The sequence below is a fragment of the Arachis hypogaea genome, chromosome 16, assembly GCF_003086295.3.
Source record: "Arachis hypogaea cultivar Tifrunner chromosome 16, arahy.Tifrunner.gnm2.J5K5, whole genome shotgun sequence".
In the NCBI taxonomy this organism is placed as follows: Eukaryota; Viridiplantae; Streptophyta; class Magnoliopsida; order Fabales; family Fabaceae; genus Arachis; species Arachis hypogaea.
In genome coordinates, this window is record NC_092051.1 from 48,077,096 (window position 1) to 48,097,165 (window position 20,070).

The 20,070-nt window shown below is 36.3% G+C and overlaps 1 long non-coding RNA gene and 1 pseudogene across 1 annotated transcript; both read right to left on the reverse strand.

Moving 5' to 3' along the window:
* Positions 1–2,468: 2,468 nt before the first annotated feature.
* LOC140179787 (uncharacterized) lies at positions 2,469–3,433 on the reverse strand. The gene is made up of 3 exons (XR_011873614.1): positions 3,277–3,433; positions 3,123–3,192; positions 2,469–2,758 (listed from the first exon to the last, which is right to left on the reverse strand). It is a non-coding gene; the product is annotated as an uncharacterized lncRNA (long non-coding RNA).
* Positions 3,434–17,954: 14,521 nt separating this feature from the next.
* Positions 17,955–18,829, reverse strand: LOC112757062 (WRKY transcription factor WRKY24-like; annotated as a pseudogene).
* Between the last annotated feature and the right edge of the window lie 1,241 nt (positions 18,830–20,070).

Consider the following 20,070-nt stretch of genomic DNA (forward strand, 5'->3'; position numbering starts at 1 on the left):
TTTCAAAATCTTATCTTATCTTATTTCAAATTCAAATTTAAATTTTAAAACTTTTTTATTTAAAAATAATAATAATAATAATAATAATAATAATTTATTTTACAATCCACATCATCTCCCTTTCTCCACCATGGACCTAAGTGGAAATGAACAGTCCAGAAGGACTCTGGGGTCATATGCTAACCCCACTACTGCTGCATATGGGAGTAGTATCTGTATACCCCCCATAAGAGCCAGCAGTTTTGAGCTAAACCCTCATCTCATTATCATGGTGCAGCAAAATTGCTAGTATTCCGGTCTTCCACAGGAAGAAACTACTGAGTTTCTGGCATAGTTCTTATAAATTACTGACACAGTACGTGATAAGGAAGTAGATTAGGATGCCTACAGATTATTACTGTTTCCATTTGCTATAAAAGATCAAGCTAAGAGGTGGTTAAATAACCAACCCACAGCAAGCATAAGAACATGGAAACAGCTATCAGACAAATTCCAGAATCAATATTTCCCTCCAAAAAGGATGACACAGCTAAGGCTGGACATCCAAGGCTTTAAACAAGAGGATAATAAATCTCTTTATAATGCCTGGGAGAGGTACAGAGGGATGCTAAGGAAATGCCCCTCTGAAATATTTTCAGATTGGGTGCAGTTAGACATCTTCTACTACAGGCTTACAAAAAAGGCCCAGATATCTCTAGACTACTCAGCTGGTGGATCTATACACATGAGAAAGACAATTGAAGAGGCTCAAGAACTTATTGATACAGTTGCTAGAAATCAATATCTTTACTTAAGTAGTGGGACCTCCATGAAAGAAGAAGCTAAAGCAGTATCCACTGAACTTAGTCCTCAAGAACAAGTTCTTGAACTCAATCAGCAATTGCTTATTATAACAAAACAGTTCGCAGAATTCAAAGAGATGCTCCAAGATACTAAAAATGCTAACAAGAATATGGAAGCACAATTAGATCAGACAAGACAGCAGCTACCTAACCAGATAACAGAAGAATATCAAGCTGTTCAATTAAGGAGTGGGAAGACATTGAATGTCTCAACTCAAAGCAGCAGAAAGCCAAGAAAGGAACAACTGACAGAGGATAACCAACCCACTGCCCAAAATCCATCTGAGGACAATAAGAGCCCAGAGAGGAATGATTCTGGCGTTCAAACACCAGAACAGGGTGGAAAAGTGGCGTTAAACGCCCAAGGGATGGCCAATTCTGGCATCTAAATGCCAGAAAAGGGTGCCAATCTGGCGTTAAACGCCCATGTAGCACCCAATTATGGCGTTCGAACGCCAATAAGGGGTCAGACACCTGCAAGTGTTGATAATAACCCCCTTAGGCAGGCTTCTCCAACCACTTCTGTAGGAAATAAACCTGCAGCAACTAAGTTTGAAGAATACAAAGCCAAGATGTCTTATCCTCAGAAACTCCGCCAAGCGGAACAGGATAAACAATTTTCCCGCTTTGCAGACTATCTCAGGACTCTTGAAATAAAGATTTCGTTTGCAGAGGCACTTGAGCAAATACCCTCTTATGCTAAGTTCATGAAAGAAATCTTAAGTCATAAGAAGGATTGGAGAGAAACTAAAAAAGTTTTCCTCACTGAAGAATGCAGTGTAGTCATTCTGAAAAGCTTACCAGAAAAGCTTAAAGATCCCGGAAGTTTTATGATACCATGCACATTAGAGGACGCTTGTACCAAGACAGCTCTATGTGACCTTGGGGCAAGTATCAACCTAATACCAGTATCCACTATCAAAAATCTTGGTTTGACTGATGAAGTTAAACCAACCCGGATATACCTCCAACTTGCTGATGGCTCCATTAAAATCCCATCAGGCATAATTGAGGACATGATTCACAACTAGAAAATGGATTAATACAGAGAGATTTATAGACGGATTTAGTCTTTATTACAGATGGATTTTTGGTTACCGATGAAATTACCGATGGATTTTGTCCCTCTGTAAAAGCCCCGTCGGAAATTATTTACCAACGGATTTTCCCTCTATAAATTTTCTATCCATTTTCCAAAGGCGACGAACTTTTCTACGGATTTTTCGTCTGTAATTACAGACAGATTTTCAGACGGATTTTCCGTCTGTAATTATAGACGGATTTTCTGACAGATTTTCTGTCTGTAATTTGAACTTTGAAAAATCATCCCACATTCTGATTAGAGATAGAAAATCCGTCTGTAAATCCGTCACTAAGGTAAAATAGAATTTTTTTATTTTTCTAATTGCAAAATAAACTTGTTTTCATACAAAATAAATATAAAAAAACTCAACTCAACTCATATAAATTATATATTATTTTTTCCTTCTTTGAGATATATGAAAAATAGATTATCTATATAATATTTCTTTGCATATAACTCTACTTATTCAATAATATACAGTTATACATCCATATGGAGTGAAAATTACATCCATGTCTCACAAAAATTAGTAGAGTAGCATCCTTAGAATTTTCTAAAATTTCTTGAACAATGCAAGCTAAGCTAGAGACCACTCATATGGTAAGTGTAGAACTTTATGGCAGCTATGTACACTTTCTTATGGCTACTATGTACACTCTATTGATTCTACAATGTACACTCTATTGAAGCTGCAATGGCCACAACAGCAGCAGCTATGCCTGCCACGGATACTGCAGCATGCAACTGAGCATTATGAGTCGTAATTTCCTGCTTTTTCCTCTCCTTTTGATCCTCCAGCCATCTTCCCATTGTCCTTCCTCTCAGCAAACTCCTGTAAAGCGAGTATGCAAAAGTTTACAAGAAGAATAACAAAGAAAAAGAGTAATGAATGATTGAGCTTTTATTTTTAGTATATAATCATGAGGTTGAGTGTAATGTACCCCATTTCTAAACAAGTTTTGACTGGAAAGAAATTCTGGATTGATTGCTTGATGGGGGTAAAAATAAGTCCTGCACATAGTGATTGACTGTTCCAAATGACATGTGAAGTCAAAAGAAACAATTAACGTATATCTTGATCTTTTTTCAAGAATATATTTGAGCACTACAACAGATGTGGAGAAAAAGATCAACACAGTTTCTCAATGATTTATATGATTTGTATGACATCACAGTGCAGATTTGAAATTAGCTACCTATATGCACTGATCAGAACTCAACAATTTCTGTGTCCCCGTGAGAGCAATATATATGAAAAGTTGAATCCTATTGTAGCAACATGAGAGGAAATTGAAATAAATACTGTTGCTTGAAATGGAGACAAATTCAGATATAGAACTTGTCATTCACCTGGATTCTTGGAGAAATTCAGTTCAATAGTTTCACAAGATAAGATGCGAGCAGAAACCAGCTAAATTTTTTGCTGGAACTGTAGGAACCTGAGGTAGCGATCGATCAAGAATAAGTAAAAGCTTGTAAGAAACACACAGAAAGAAGAAAATCCTACATGTAGTACATAAAAGACTACGAAAACTATGTATAGTTGATGAGTGTAGAAAAAAAGTTCATAAAGTTTTTGCCTTATCAAAGGTAAGTTAGTGGCCCACATGGCTAATCCTGCTAGCAAAGCTACTTCTCCAGCCACATTTGAGATGCCAACTTTATTCCACATGAGCATCTACAATGAAAGCTCTTGCAATGTTAGCCTATATAGTTTATGATTGAAGTTTTGTTATATTGAGATTCTAATTAATGGTTATATTGACATGAGCTTAAATTTTGTTAAGTAAACAAAATTGAAGTCCATGAAATGATCAGATATCCTTCAAAGAATACATCTATAATTACTAAGCTTGGAAATAGCTACTCCAAGATTAGCTGATATCTCACACCAATCTAGCAAGTGTTAACCGCAAATGCAACTAGAACCAGATCAGAAAATACTATATCAGTCTCTATAGAAATTAAATTATGACAACCAAGCTTTTTTATTTAATATGATAATCAACAGTTCTCTCCAAGCTAGCAGAATTGAACTTTAATAGAATAATATAATACTTGCTAGTGAAACCAAAACCTGAAAAATAGAGAATATTATAGCAAATTAACATGTTTAGATAGAGATCTAACACGCTATGAAAATAGGAATAAATAAAGGCATTTCATTATGTGAACTAATAACTTACCAAGGAGTATGCAGAATAAGCAAAATCGGAAGCACCATAGTTCACACCATCAAATACAAAGGCTAATGAATTGATTGGTTATGTGGAAGCAACAAACTATTGGGGCAATAATATAATGAAATTAGCCACAAAATCATATAACGAAGCATTACCAAATCCATTGATAAATGAAATATTGGAAACATAAATTAACCTTGTTGCAGCAGCAGTTACTTTGTCAAAATTTTTCTCAGCAAAGGCACATGCTAGAATTGCCTGTCACCTAACCAAACTTATTATGAGATACTCCTTTCAATTTTCTGTAAATATATATGTGCTTTAAGTTTCTATAATAAGTAACTAATAATAATATATATGTGCTTTAACTAATAACCAAAGAAAATATAATAGAAACAATTAGAAAGGACATTGATCTAAATAAACTTTCAGAAAATTCAGGTTTTAACAAAGCCATAATACTTAATAGTGTTGCTTGATCTATGTATCTTGAACCATCTAATGACATTGATTAAAAGAGAAAAAACACTCATCCTTCCAACCACCACAAAGGACATGATAAACCAAATGTATGGTAAAAGCCACAAGATACTGGCAGCATGTCTAATGTCATGTAGCGATGATGAATAAATAAGCCAAATGTGAAAAGGGGAAATTAGAGAAAATCACTTTAAAATTATGAACACAAAACAAACAAAGGAGCAGATAGCTCACCAAAGGGTATATTCCAAGGTTGTACATGTCCAAAATGTAGACTCGGCCTGCCATTACACAGTCTTTTCAGTGAAAATCCTAAAAGGTAAGAAGTCAGACAACATAAGGAGAAATTTTGGTGGCCATACTATCATAGGCAAAGTCTGTTTCATGGCCATTTCCTTGATGTGCATCAAGATCAATGATCATCACCCTAATGATCATCAATAAGAATAAGACCTGAATTTCGGAGAAGCTAAACAGACAAAACAAGGAAAATGAACAAGGGAAAAGAAAGTTACTTCACCTGCTATGTGAATTATAAAGTTCACTTTCTAAATAGAAAAGAAAATGTATATTGAAATCAATCTCTTACAGACCTCATGTCCAGGAGGACTGATATGATATATGCAGAAGTTGTGAAGCAGCAAAGAAGCTGCCTCTGGACAGAAAAATAATCCTTGGAAACATGACATATCTGCACAAACAGATAAGTGAACAATTAATTCAGCCTTCCGAATAAAATAAAAAGAATGGATTAAAGAATACACATATGCACTCACAATTTAGTGCTAGGTCTGGATAAGTGATCAGAGCTGGTTTCTCAGGATCCCCATACACTATAACAGACACAGAACCACAACCAGTTCGAATGTGATGCTCCTGAAATGATCAATATGATTTGTAACCAAAATACAGGCAAAAAGAAGAAAGAGGCAACAGAACCAAAGTTAGAAAACTGAGGAATGAACAAAAGAACCACCTCCTAAGCAAAGGATATCCTTTATTTTGAGTTATGCAAAGATTCTAAATCAACGTTTTTTTCAAATTGTTTGTTCCCTAACATTTCCCCTTAATAGGACAACCAAACTAACAAGCAACAATACCACATTAACTCAAATAATAAGGACAAGGAAAACAAGAAAGTATAAAATTTCCCACAGGAAAAGAAAAAGCAATCACAGGGACTAGCAAATATAGTTCACTTGTTAATGCATACTTACAGGGACAGATGCAGGTTTACAAACAGTCAGCACGTCTAGTTCTTTTTGGAGAATCGGAACCTCACAAGCCATCACAAACGGTTCATGCCTAAAATCTTTGCGGCATCAGTTTCAAGCTCAATCACTTCTAAACCACAAAAGTAAAACTGCAAAGCTTTCAGTGCAAAGACAAACCTGTGTACGAAATGGCTAATCTTCTGTGATGATTTAACTATGTATAAAATTGATACCCTCTCACCATCAACTTGAACCCTTCCACATTTCACTGCACTAACCTACAACAAGCAACTGCATATACCTTATTTTAATAAGATCATATTTCTCCCTTTTTTCAGCCTAAATTGCTTACTGCCAGAATATTTATTCTAGTTTGTGATTTTGTGTATGAGATAGAGGTACCTTTGATAGTAGAATAAGGGCATCCAAAGTAGTTTTAAGGAGAATAACACTTGATACTAGCACTTGACTCTTTTTAGCATGGTCAACTGACAAGGCCTCGTTTGTAACTTTCTTTGGCTTAAAGCAGAAATGGCATAATACCCTATCTGAATTAAGAGAACCATACAGCTCTGTTATTACAGAGATGTATAAAACTTATCAAACAAGAAGATCATTGGAACTGAAATTTATGAGAGGTGAAGTAGTTTAAGTAACTAAGTTTCAGGCTAGAGCACCGGCGATTAAGAATATCATTGGAACTGAAATTTATAACAAGAAGATCATAAGCACAAATGAACCAATTAACCTTCTTAGATTTAACTACTATAATGACAGCAAAAGAACCACGTTCGACATTATTATATGAGGCTCAAACAATTATCATTTAAACTTCTCTAACTACTTACGAACTGAAGAATCAGAGAATAAGCAACATAAACAAAGAAGCCAAACCTTGCTAGTAACCTTGTTCTTCGGGAACTTTACGGTACCTGCGGTTATCTCCTTCCACCAGTTCCCTTTCTTGTCGAATCCGTAAAACTTCGATTTCCTAAAATCAAATGGAAAAGAGTAATAACAATTAAAAGCACAGATTTATTATAATATTCAAAATAAATGATTAAATGATGATCGAAGATTTCATGAACTGGTAATTATAGTTACCTCAAAAGCAGAACTGTAAAAGGCACAATAGAGCATTGCAGAACTGAAATAAAAAATTGCAACATGCATAAATGATCTAAACAAAAGAAGCATAATTTTGCAAGTAGTAATGAAGAAGCTAAAAGGAAAATTAGCAGTTTCAAAGACAAGTGAAAATTAATAGATAAAAAGCCACAAATTGAGGTACCTTAAAATAGCACTGAAGCCAGTTGGAAATATTTTCTTTGCCTACATCAAGAAAAGAGAAAATAGGTTTACCATTGAAAAATGAGGCACAAGATAAGAGTTGACTTTGTCAAAATAGAAATATTCTTCGCCTATCCGAGTGTCAAAAGCAAAGTGAAATATTGGTCAATCATTATTCTTTACTAACATCTGAAGAAGATGATGAGCATTCCTCATATGAATATCTCTTTTTTCCACTCCTTGATCTTGATCTGTTCCTAGAACTCAAAAGTTGTTCCAAGAACTCTTCCCTTTTCCCTTCAACACTATAGACAACACCATATTATATTGTCTTTCTTCATCTTTACTACCAGCTTTTAGGGCATTTGTTTTGATTGAAGCAGATCTGCATGAAATCTAACCTCCAAGCGAAAGGAACGAAAGGAACGAAAGCAGATCTCCATAAATATGATCAATCACCATTATCAAATCGTAGAACAAGAACAACGAAAGGAACGAAACGCTGAATGAACTAACCTCCAAGCGAAGAAAAATGGAGGGCTTTAGTTTCGGTTAATTAGCGGATTAAAAATCTAACCTCCAAGGGACGATGACGAAGGGAGCAGATGCGACGAGAGCGGCGGCGGAGGGGGCTCATGCGACGCGAGCGGCGGCGGCAGCGGCAAAAGATGCTCGTGCGACAGAGAGAAAAAGTAGCTCGTTGACGGAGAGAGGGAGAAGCTCGTTAGATTTGTGTGGAGTGTGAATGGAGCCGCCGGCTCTGAGCTCGGTAGCACCGCTGGCGAGGGGAGCGGAGGAGAACAGTTTTATATTGCAAAATAAGAAGGAGAGAGGAAGAAACTCGTGCGATGGAGCTCTCACTTGTGTGGGGTGTGGATGAAGCTCGAGAAGATAGGGTTGAGTTAGGGTTATCTCAATTTTTCCGACAAAAATTTTTAAATTACAGACGGATTTTCCGTCTGTAACCATTTTTTTTGGAAAAAAAATTAATATTTTCGACAGAATTATCGACGGATTTTTTTTTCCGTCTGTAATTTATGCTAATTCATTTTTTTTGTTTTCCGACAAAAAAATCCCTCTGAAATTCCTTCTGTATTTCCGTGGGATAAAATTCGTCAAAAATATCCGTCTGTAATAACTAATTTTCTAGTAATGATTGTCAAGGTTGGGCCATTTGCCTTTCCTACTGACTTTGTAGTGTTGGAAATGGAGGAGCACAAGAGTACAACTCTCATTCTAGGAAGACCTTTCCTAGCAACTGGACGAACCCTCATTGACGTCCAAAAAGGGGAGATAACCCTGAGAGTCAATGAGGATGAGTTTAAGTTGAATGCTATCAAAGCTATGCAGCATCCAGACACACCAAAAGACTGCATGAGTGCTGATATTATTGACTCCTTGGTGGAAGAGGTCAATATGACTGAGAGTCTTGAATCAGAGCTAGATGACATTTTTAAAGATGTTCATCCTGATTTAGAGGAATAAGAGAAAACAGAAGAACCTCTGAAAACTCCTCAGGAAGAGGAGAAGCCTCCTAAATCCGAGCTCAAGCCACTACCACCATCTCTGAAATATGCATTTCTGGGAGAAGATGACACTTTTCTAGTAATCATAAGCTCTACCTTAGAGCCACAAGAAGAGAAAGCACTAATTCAGGTGCTAAGAACACACAAGACAGCTCTTGGGTGGTCCATAAGTGATCTTAAGGGCATTAGCCAGCCAGATGCATGCACAAGATCCTATTGGAGGATGATGCCAAGCCAATGGTTCAACCACAGAAGCGGCTGAATCCAGCCATGAAGGAGGTGGTGCAGAAAGAGGTCACTAAGTTACTAGAGGCTGGGATTATTTATCCTATTTCTGATAGCCCCTGGGTAAGCCCTGTCCATGTTGTCCCAAGAAGGGAGGCATGACAGTGGTTCATAATGAAAAAAATGAACTGGTTCCTACAAGAACAGTTACAGGGTGGCGTATGTGTATTGACTACAGAAGACTCAATACAGCCACCAGAAAGGATTATTTTCCTTTACCATTCATAGACTAGATGCTAGAGAGACTAGCAGGTCATGAATACTACTACTTTTTGGATGGCTATTCAGGTTACAACCAAATTGCAGTAGATCCTCAGGACCAAGAGAAAACAGCATTCACATATCCTTCTGGAGTATTTGCCTACAGAAGGATGCCATTTGGTCTGTGCAATGCACCTGCAACCTTCCAGGGGTGCATGCTCTCTATCTTCTCTGATATGGTAGAGAAATTTCTGGAAGTCTTCATGGATGACTTCTCAGATTTGGAGACTCATTCAGCTCCTGTCTTGACCATCTAACACTTGTTCTGAAAAGGTGCCAAGAGACTAACCTAGTTTTATACTGGGAAAAATGTCACTTTATGGTGACTGAAGGAATTGTCCTTGGGCACAAAATTTCAAATAAGGGAATAGAGGTGGATCAAGCTAAGGTAGAGGTAATTGAAAAATTACCACCACCTGCCAATGTTAAAGCAATTAGAAGCTTTCTGGGGCATGCAGGATTCTATAGGAGGTTTATAAAGGATTTTTCAAAAATTGCAAAATCTCTGAGCAATCTGCTAGCTGCTGACACGCCATTTGTATTTGATACAGAGTGTCTGCAGGCGTTTGAAACTCTGAAAGCCAAGCTGGTCACAGCACCAGTCATTTCTGCACCAGACTGGACATTACCATTCAAATTAATGTGTGATGCCAGTGACCACGCCATTGGTACAGTATTGGGACAGAGGCATAACAAGCTTCTGCACGTTATTTACTATGCTAGTCGTGTTTTGAATGACGCACAAAAGAATTACACAACCACAGAAAAGGAGTTGCTTCCAGTGGTTTATGCCATTGACAAGTTCATATATTATTTAGTAGGATCAAAAGTGATTGTGTACACTGACCATGCTGCTCTAAAATATCTCCTCACAAAGCAGGATTCAAAACCCAGACTCATAAGATGGGTGTTGCTTCTGCAAGAGTTTGATATAGAAATAAGAGACAGAAAAGGGACAGAGAACTAAGTAGCTGATCACCTGTCTCGGATAGAACCAGTAGCAAGGGCATCCCTCCCTCCTACTGAGATCTCTGAAACCTTTCCGGATGAGCAACTCGTTGACATTTAGGAATTACCATGCTTTGCAGACATTGCAAACTATAAAGCTGTGAGATTCATACCCAAAGAGTACAGCAAGCAACAAATGAAAAAAATTAATTTTTGATGCAAAGTACTACTTGTGGGATGAACTATATCTCTTTAAGAGGTGTGCAGACGGAGTTATCCGCAGATGTGTGCCTAGAGAAGAGGCACAGAATATCCTATGGCATTGCCATGGATGACAATATGGAGGATACTTTGGAGGTGAGCGAATAGCCACAAAGGTTTTCCAATGTGGTTTCTACTGGCCTACTCTCTATAGAGACTCCCGAGAGTTTGTACGTAACTATGACAGTTGCCAGAGAGCTGGTAATTTGCCTCACGGTCATGCCATGCCTCAGCAAGGGATCCTAGAGATTGAGTTGTTTGATGTATGGGGTATTGACTTCATGGGGCCTTTCCCACCATCATATTCAAACACTTATATTATAGTGGCAGTAGACTATGTATCCAAATGGGTAGAAGCGATTGTAACAGCCACTAATGATACTAAGACAGTGATGAAGTTCCTCTAGAAGCATATTTTCAGAAGGTTCGGTGTCCCTAGGATACTGATCAGTGATGGAGACACTCTTTTCTGCAATAAACAGCTTGATTCTGCTCTGGTCAGATATGGAATTAACCATAAAGTGGCAACTCCATATCATCCACAGGCAAATGGGCTGGCTGAAGTCTCGAATAGAGAACTAAAATGAATCCTGGAATGAACTGTAAGTACCCATAGAAGGAATTGGGCAAGAAGTCTGGATGATGCTCTGTGGGCATACAGAACAACATTCAAGACTCCTATAGGGACCTCTCTATACCAGCTTGTGTATGGCAAAGCCTGTCATCTGCCAGTGGAGCTAGAACACAAAGCCTACTAGGAAACCAGGTCCCTAAACCTTGATGCTAAGGTAGCTGGAGAGAAAAGATTACTCCAGTTGAATGAGTTGGAAGAGTTCAGACTCAATGCTTTCAAAAATGCTAAAATTTATAAAGAGAAAGCAAAAAGATGGCATGACAAAAGGCTGTCTTCTAGAGTCTTTGAGGCAGGACAGAAGGTCCTGCTGTTCAACTCTAGGCTCAGAGAGTCAAACATTATCTTGAAGGCAATGTTGAGCAAGAGTGCTCAAAATTGAGACTAAATTAAAAATCTCAGTAAAGATCTAGCTAAAGACATTAAAGAAGTGCTTATTGGGTGGCAACCCAATCTCATTTATCTATGTTAATTACTTTTTCATTTCATTTTCCATTGTTAGTTCATGTTTTCTTTAGGTTGATGATCATGTGAAGTCATAAAAACAGCTGCAGAATTAAAGCAAAAAAAAATAGCATAAAAAACAGCACACCCTGGAGGACAGGCTTACTAGCGTTTAAACGCCAGTAAGGATAGTAGAATGGGCGTTTAACGCCCATGCAGGCAGCATTCTGGGCGTTCAGAAAAACGCCCAGTAAAGAAGGATTCCTGGCATTTAACGCCAGTCAGGGTATCTGGCTGGGCGTTAAACGCCCAAATAGGCAGACAAGTGGGCGTTAAACGCCAGAATAAATAGCATTCTGGGCGTTTAATGCCAGGATGACACAAGGGAGATAATTTTGTTTCTAATTTGATTTTTTTCAATTTTTTATGTTTTAATTCATAATTTTTTGCGTCAAACATATTTTAAACTTTCATATTTCAATTTCTATTTTCAAAAATTAATAATATTTCCAATTCTTTTTTAATTCTCTTTTTAATTCTTTTCAATTCCTTCCAAAACATTTTCAAAACTTACATATCTTTTCAAATTCTTTTCAAATCTTCTTAATTTTTCTTGTATACAGTAATAAGTTTTCAAAATTAATTGTATCATTCTTCTTCTACTCCCCTCTAACTTATTTTGCTCGAGGACGAGCGAAGCTTTTAAGTTTGGTGTGGAAAAGCTCAGTTTTTTGGTTTCCATAACCACTAATGGCACCTAAGGCCAGAGAAACCTCTAGGAAGAGGAAAGGGAAAGCAGTTGCTTCCAACTCCGAGTCATGAGAGATGGAGAGATTCATCTCAAAAGCCCATCACTAGAAAGAGGATGGAGCAAACAAGAGAGCCCACTCAAGGACCTCAACAAGAGCACTCCATTATCCTCCATAAAATCAAAGAGGACCAAAAGGCCATGAAAGAGGAGCAACAAAGGCAAGGAAGAGATATTGAGGAGCTAAAGCACTCCATGGGATCTTCAAGAAGAAGAACTAGCCGCCATCACTAAGGTGGACCCGTTCTTTAATTTCCTTGTTCTTATTTTTCTGTTTTTCGAATTCTATGCTTTATGTTTTGTCTATGTTTGTGTCTTTATTACATGATTATTAGTGTCTAATTTCTATGTCTTAAAGCTATGAATGTCCTATGAATCCTTCACCTTTCTTAAATAAAAAATGTTTTTATTTGTAAAAGAACAAGAAGTACATGAATTTCAAATTTTATCTTGAAATTAGTTTAATTATTTTGATGTGGTGGCAATTCCTTTTGTTTTCTGAATGAATGCTTGAACAGTGCATATTTTTGAATTTGTTGTTTATGAATATTAAAATTGTTGGCTATTGAAAGAATAATGAAAAAAGATAAATGTTATTGATAATCTGAAAAATCATAAAATTGATTCTTGAAGGAAGAAAATGCAGTGAAAAACACAAAGCTTGCAAAAAAGAAGGGCGAAAATAATAAAAAAAAAGAAAAAGAAAAAGCAAGCAGAAAAAGCCAATAACCCTTTAAACCAAAAGGCAAGGGTAAAGAGGATCCAAGGCTTTGAGCATTAATGGATAGGAGGGCCCAAAGGAATAAAATCCTGGCCTAAGCGGCTAAATCAAGCTGTCCCTAACCATGTGCTTGTGGCGTGAAGGTGTCAAGTGAAAAGCTTGAGACTGAGCGGTTAAAGTCGTGGTCCAAAGCAAAAAAAGTGTGCTTAAGAGCGCTGGGCACCTCTAACTGGGGACTCTAGCAAAGCTGAGTCACAATCTGAAAAGGTTCACCCAATTATGTGTCTGTGGCATTTATGTATCCGGTGGTAATACTGGAAAACAAAATGCTTAGGCTCACGGCCAAGACTCATAAAGTAGCTGTGTTCAAGAATCAACATACTGAACTAAGAAAATCAATAACACTATCTGAATTCTGAGTTCCTATGGATGCCAATAATTCTGAACTTCAAAGGATAAAGTGAGATGCCAAAACTGTTCAGAAGCAAAAAGCTACTAGTCCCGCTCATCTAATTGAAACTAATCTTCATTGATATTTTGAAATTTATTGTATTTTCTCTTCTTTTTATCATAGTTTGTTTTTAGTTGCTTGGGGACAAGCAACAATTTAAGTTTGGTGTTGTGATGAGCGGATAATTTATACCCTTTTTGGCATTGTTTTTACATAGTTTTTAGTATGTTTTGATTACTTTTCATTATATTTTTATTAGTTTTTATTTAAAAATCACATTTCTGAACTTTACTATAAGTTTTTGTCTTTTTCTATAATTTCAGCTATTTTTTTTTGCTGAAATTGAGGGACCTGAGCAAAAATCTGATTCAGAGGCTGAAAAAAAAGTGCAGATGCTGTTGGATTCTGACCCTCCTGAACTCGAAGTGGATTTTCTGGATCTACTAAAGTCCAATTGGAACTCTCTCAATTGTGTTGGAAACTAGACATTCTGGGCTTTCCAGCAATATATAATAGTCCATACTTTGCCCGAGATTTGATGGCCCAAACTGGCGTCCAAATCCAGCCTAAAAATTTCTGGCGTAAAACGCCCAAACTGGCACCAGAATTGGAGTTAAACGCCCAAACTGGCACCAAAGTTGGCGTTTAACTCCAGAAACAGCCTATGCATGAAAAAGCTTCAATGCTCAGCCCAAGTACACACCAAGTGGGCCCCAGAAGTAGATTTCTGCACTATCTGCACTCAGTTATTCATTTTTTGTAACCCTAAGTTACTAGTTTAGTATAAAAACTACTTTTAGAGATTCATTTTGTACCTTTTGACATTTTTACACTTCATATTGTAATCTTGATGGCATGAGTCTCTAAACCTCATAGGTGGGGGTGAGGAGCTCTGCTGTGTTTCAATGGATTAATGCAATTACTACTGTTTTCTATTCAATCACGCTTGATTCTATTCTAAGATACTCACTCGTACTTCAACATGGAGAACATGATGATCCGTGACACTATCATTATCCTCAACCCCATGAATGCGTGCCTGACAACCACTCTGTTCTATCTGAGCTCAACATAGTCATTGGGCGACAGCTTGAGTGCGTATCTCTTGGGTTTCTGATCCACGGACCGAGTCCGGAGGTTAGAACCTTCGTGGTATAGGCTAGAACCAAATGGGCAGCATTCCTGAGATCTGAAAAGTCTAAACCTTATTTGTGGTATTCCGAGTAGGATCTGGGAAGGGATGACTGTGATGAGCTTCAAACCTGCGAATGTTGGGCGCAGTGACAGTGTGAAAAAGGACAAGGGTCCTATTCCGACGCTAGTGGGAACCGACAGATGATTAGCCGTGCGGTAGCTGTACATGGTATTTTTCATCCGAGACGAGCAATCCGTCAGTTAATTAGCCGTGCAGAGATCGTACCTGGTATTTTTCATCCAAGAGGATCATACAACTTGCCATTGAAGCAAGCCATGCGTGTTTGGAGAAGAAGACAGTAGGAAAGCAGAGATTCAGATGACAGAGCATCTCCGGAACCTCAGCCTGTTTCTCATTATTGAATCACAAGTACTATTTATTTCATGTTATTTATTTTTCATAAATACAATCACTCTTATTATTAATCTCCTGACTAAGATTTACAAAATAACCATAGCTTGCTTCAAGCCGACAATCTCCGTGGAATCGACCCTTACTCACGTAAGGTATTATTTGGACGACCCAGTGCACTTGCTGGTTAGTTGTGTGGAGTTGTGAAAAGTGTAATCACAATTTCGTGCACCACTTATGCATGGGAGCGCACATGAGAAATTATTAAGAAGATGTAGTTTCACTCTCCTAGCAGAATAGGATTATAGACTCAGCCACCATCTGCATGTTTGGCAGCGTTTTGTGCTCTGTCAAGCAAAGCAGTGACAACTGACATAAACCTTCAAGGAAGCAGATTTTACTCCCACACTACAAGAAAAATACCCATTCAGGTACACTTAAAAAGTGTAGCCAAAAGTGAAAAAAAATGATGCCTTAGGCTACGGCTACGCTTTTTGGGCTACGGCTACGCTTTTTGGGGTGATTCCTATTCGGCCATTGCCTATTCTCAAAGGCTACGCTTTTCTATACCAAGGGCTACGCTTTTGGCATTTGGGAATAGGCTACGCTTTTCAAGTGATGCTGTCTAGGACCAAAGGCTACGCTTTTCAGCTTTCATTTTTCCAGAATAGGCTACGCTTTTCAACGCTACTACATCACTTGTAAAGCGTAGGCACATTGTATACCATAGCTACTTTTTATAAGCGTAGCCTTAGGTCCCTCTTTTTTTTTTTGTATACTATAGCTACTATATATAAGTGTAGCCTTAGGTCCCTCATTGTTTTGTTTTATTTTCTATATATATATATTCTAATAATTTTTTTTCTAAAACCTAATATTTAGTAATATGATTATATATATAATCCTATTTTTTTTAATTAAATTAGTCAAAAATTATAAAATAAAAATAAATACATAATAATACCATACAATATTCTTTAAATAATAAAAATTATCCTTTAACAAAATATATTTTTAATGAACTAAAAATATTGGGATGATCATAAATGAGTATTCATATATCTCACACTAAATTAAACATACCCATATCAAAATATACATTAGATCACTTAGAATTTACTACTAATAAACTATAAAAAACCAAAATATTGTATCCTACATAAGTATCTTCTAATAAAAGTTATTAATCTTCTGATAGAAGAGAAAAAAACAAATTGATGTCAAATAGAGCACCTAACATTTGCGACTGAATTGAACATATATTGAAGCAAATTCTTGATGAAGACTGGGCGAGCAGAGAGTAGAGCAGCATTGGCAGTGTTTCCAGTTCCAAATGGAGACTCGATCTGAATCATCGGCGGTTACCATTCATGGAATGCATCAGATGCAACTGGATCTTAATGCTCAATCTGCAGCAAATCAACAATTCATCATCATAATAAATAAATTCAAACAAATTCACTACCAAATTGAGAATCAAATAAACATGCTAATTGTGTACATTCCAAAAATAATGTAGAAGCCATGTCACACCCCTAATTATTGCCTGCATTTATATTACATTACATATATTACTTTTGCAACTCAATCAAACTTAGTTCATTAATAGAGAATTATGTTCGATCGGAATCTTAAATTGGAATGAACAAAATAAAAATGGACATATTAAAGCTGCATCTTCTGGCAATTATTAGAACCAATTGACCAACTCTAACTATGCCAACAATGGCCTCAACCATTAAAATTTGAAGGACTTTAGGCAGTGAATAGCTTTGGTTATAGCTCTCTTCACAGACACAAGAATACTAGTAGCTATGACAATGCAACTAAAAGAAAGAGTCATGCTAATCTCAGCTTTCACAGACATAAGAATACCACATAGAACTGCAACCAGGCACCCAAAATCCAACAACCTCATTGTGCCAACTCCAATACTTCACATCCTTGAGATCTGTTTCATAATCCAAATGATGACACAGTTGAGTTAGACTGAAAAAAAAAGAAAGAAGGTTAGTTCCAATGTGACACTGATCCGAGTAAATCAGCTGAACGTACATTGGCAGTTGGTGTTTAAAATAATATAACTTCCGAGAACATAGAAAAGGATCAACAACTCATTCATATATGGTGTTTTGTAAAATGTAAATTGTAGCATCATATTAAAAGTCATTAGCAAATCTTCTATTTTGCTTTTTAATTGATATCAAAATTTAGGAAACAGAATGACATATAATAAGCATAAGAAGAAAAAATACACTGGGAAAGACCTGCTTATCATGCACATATTTTTACTATTGATTTTAAATTTCAAACAAAATTAGCAAGCTCATATGACCATTGCTACACTTATAAGCAATACTTATCTTCAAGAAATGGGAAAGAGCTGCAATAGGGGACTGAACCGGCTACTTAGAATTTATAAACATGCAAGGGTACAACTCTTGAATCAAATTCCTTCCTGTCGAGTTCTACAATGATCAGAATTTGAAACTAATCGACACTAACTTTTGAAACTAAAATAACTGTTATAACAGATGCTAGTCTAATAGATATAGTGCAGCAAATTGTCAAAATTTGAAACAAATAAACTAACTTATGATTTCTAACTAAAATTCCATTTGATACAAAAAAGTAATTTTGATAGTCGATTTTATATAAGTATCCTTTATTCTTCTAGTGTCACATGCACAAACTAGGGAAAAAGAAAAGAAGAGAAGGGGGGTTGCCTAAAGCCTAATTTGACCAAGAAATTTTATACCAGAATAATAGGTACACCCATGTTACAGTGCAAATTTAAAAAAAGATGAATCAAGTAGTAGTATGCAACATATTATGTCCTTTTATGATGTGCATGCGATGTTTGATCCAAGAGAAAAGGAAAAAAGGAATTTATCAAAGTACTGTGACATGATAGAACATAAAAGAAGTTGAAAGAATTTCCCAAAAAGATGAATCAAAAGAAGTGACTTAAAAATATTTTTACCTTGGATTTGGATTGCCCATAATACTTTCTGGCCATACTTCCTCCATCTGTAGCCATCATCAAGGATATCTATGTCACTTGTTGTCTGAACCACAACCCTTGCTTCTCTCACTGTTCTACTTCCACCTCCTGATATTCTCTCATTTTCCCCTTCAATTTTCCTGCATAATTTATAACAACATTAGACCATGAAATGAACTTTGGGTTATTAACCACATAAAGTAGATAATAATATATAATTAAGATCAGGCTAAAACCAAAAACAGCAACAAAAAATCAGAAGTATTTCTAACAGAGTTGAAATTCTTTGGATAATAATGATAATAATAAAAAGGATGGAACTAAAAATTTACCATCTTTTGGCATCAGGTTCATCATCATCATAATCATCTCCACCTAATTTACACCTCTGAGAGCTTTGTTCAAAATCATCATCCCCAACTGAAATTGAGGAGTTCTCAGGGGTGGCAATAGAATCCATTTGTCCACTACCATGTGTATAAGATTGATGATCAGTCACCTCAGAGTTGTTCATTTGATTGGAGGGAGCAATTGCAAAAGCAGCAGAATTAGAAGAAGATAAAGAGTTTCTCCTAGTATTCTGAGGCTTAGGGTGATTATGAGTACCCTTATAAACAATCTCTGTGATTTGTCCATCCAAGGATCTCTCAACTTTCTTCTTTGTTGGGCAATTCGGGAATGTGCATTTATAGTAACTTCTTGGATTCTCACTACCTTTCACTTGTTTCTGACCATATTTTCTCCAATTGTAACCATCATCTGATCTTCTGCTTAGAGTCTGAGATTGTGGCTGGTAATTGTTGTTGCTGCTGTAATCTGATTGGAACCCATTGTTGTTTTGGTTGGAACAAGTGTTTCAATATTACACACATAACACATTAAATCATTCACCTATTCAAGAAATCAACTTTAGTCTCAGAAAAGAATTACCATAAGAATCAGCAACTGAGGGAAAAATTGTAGTTTTAGTCAAAAGGGGTATAAGTAACTATAATGTCCCCATTTTTATAGATGAATACCTAGATTTCTACAATGGAGATGTCAAATAATCAGGTTTCTACAACTGAGGCATCCTAAACCCAATTCATACCTGAAGTAGAAGATCTTGTGCTTGAAAAAGATGAAAAAGTTGCAGAAGACAAATTAAACTCTCTTTGGGGTTATTGCTGAGAAGCACCTAAGATAATATTTATTCTGATGAGGACACCATAAAACTAGAAAGGAATCAGAAATTTCCTTAACAAAGTCCACAAACTCTTTGTATCACTTCTGTACAAAACAAGAATTGTTATTATTAATATTATTAATTTCTTATACTATGTTCTGTATTAATTATTAATTTAAAAGGCTTTTAAATATATCAGTATATCAATATTTTAATAAATTTTAATTATTAATTTTAATTATATATATTATAGCTTAAATAACATAGTCTTTTTATATTTATTGGTATTTACAAGGTTATTGCCTTTGTTGAAGGCTCACCTGATATGGCTACATAAACAGGATTGTATATGATTTGTTTTCATGTTAATCAGATTTCTTTCTTTCAATTCAATTTACAATTCAGCTTACCTTTCTTCTTCCTCTTCTACTTCTTCTCTACTCCTTGTCTTCTTTTCATTCTTTACATTCTTCACACCATTTCTATTTCTGGCTAACCAAGAAACCGTTTAAACTGCAAGAACTCTGTTAGAAACAGGAAGCTGAAAATAGGAAGCTGAAAACAGAGAAACAGAAGCCAACTTATTCATTGAAAAATCACAGAAACAAAAGCTTATTAACGCTGCATTTGGATTCAGTTTCAGAAACAAAAATACAGAGAAAATAGACAAGCTAAATCACAGTTCACAAACCCTAAAATACCACACATATTCATCAACAACAGCATGCATGTTATCAAATTACAGTTCACAAACCCATATTTCAGAGATTAAAAGCCCCAAATTAAAACCCCTAAAATAGGAACCCTAAGCCACTGATCAATTTCAGAAGCAAATAGAAATCAATACATATCTATTCAATGATGTGAGCACAGCGAAGACGATGATGAGAAGCACGGAGATGACGATGGTGAGAGCGGCGCAGCGA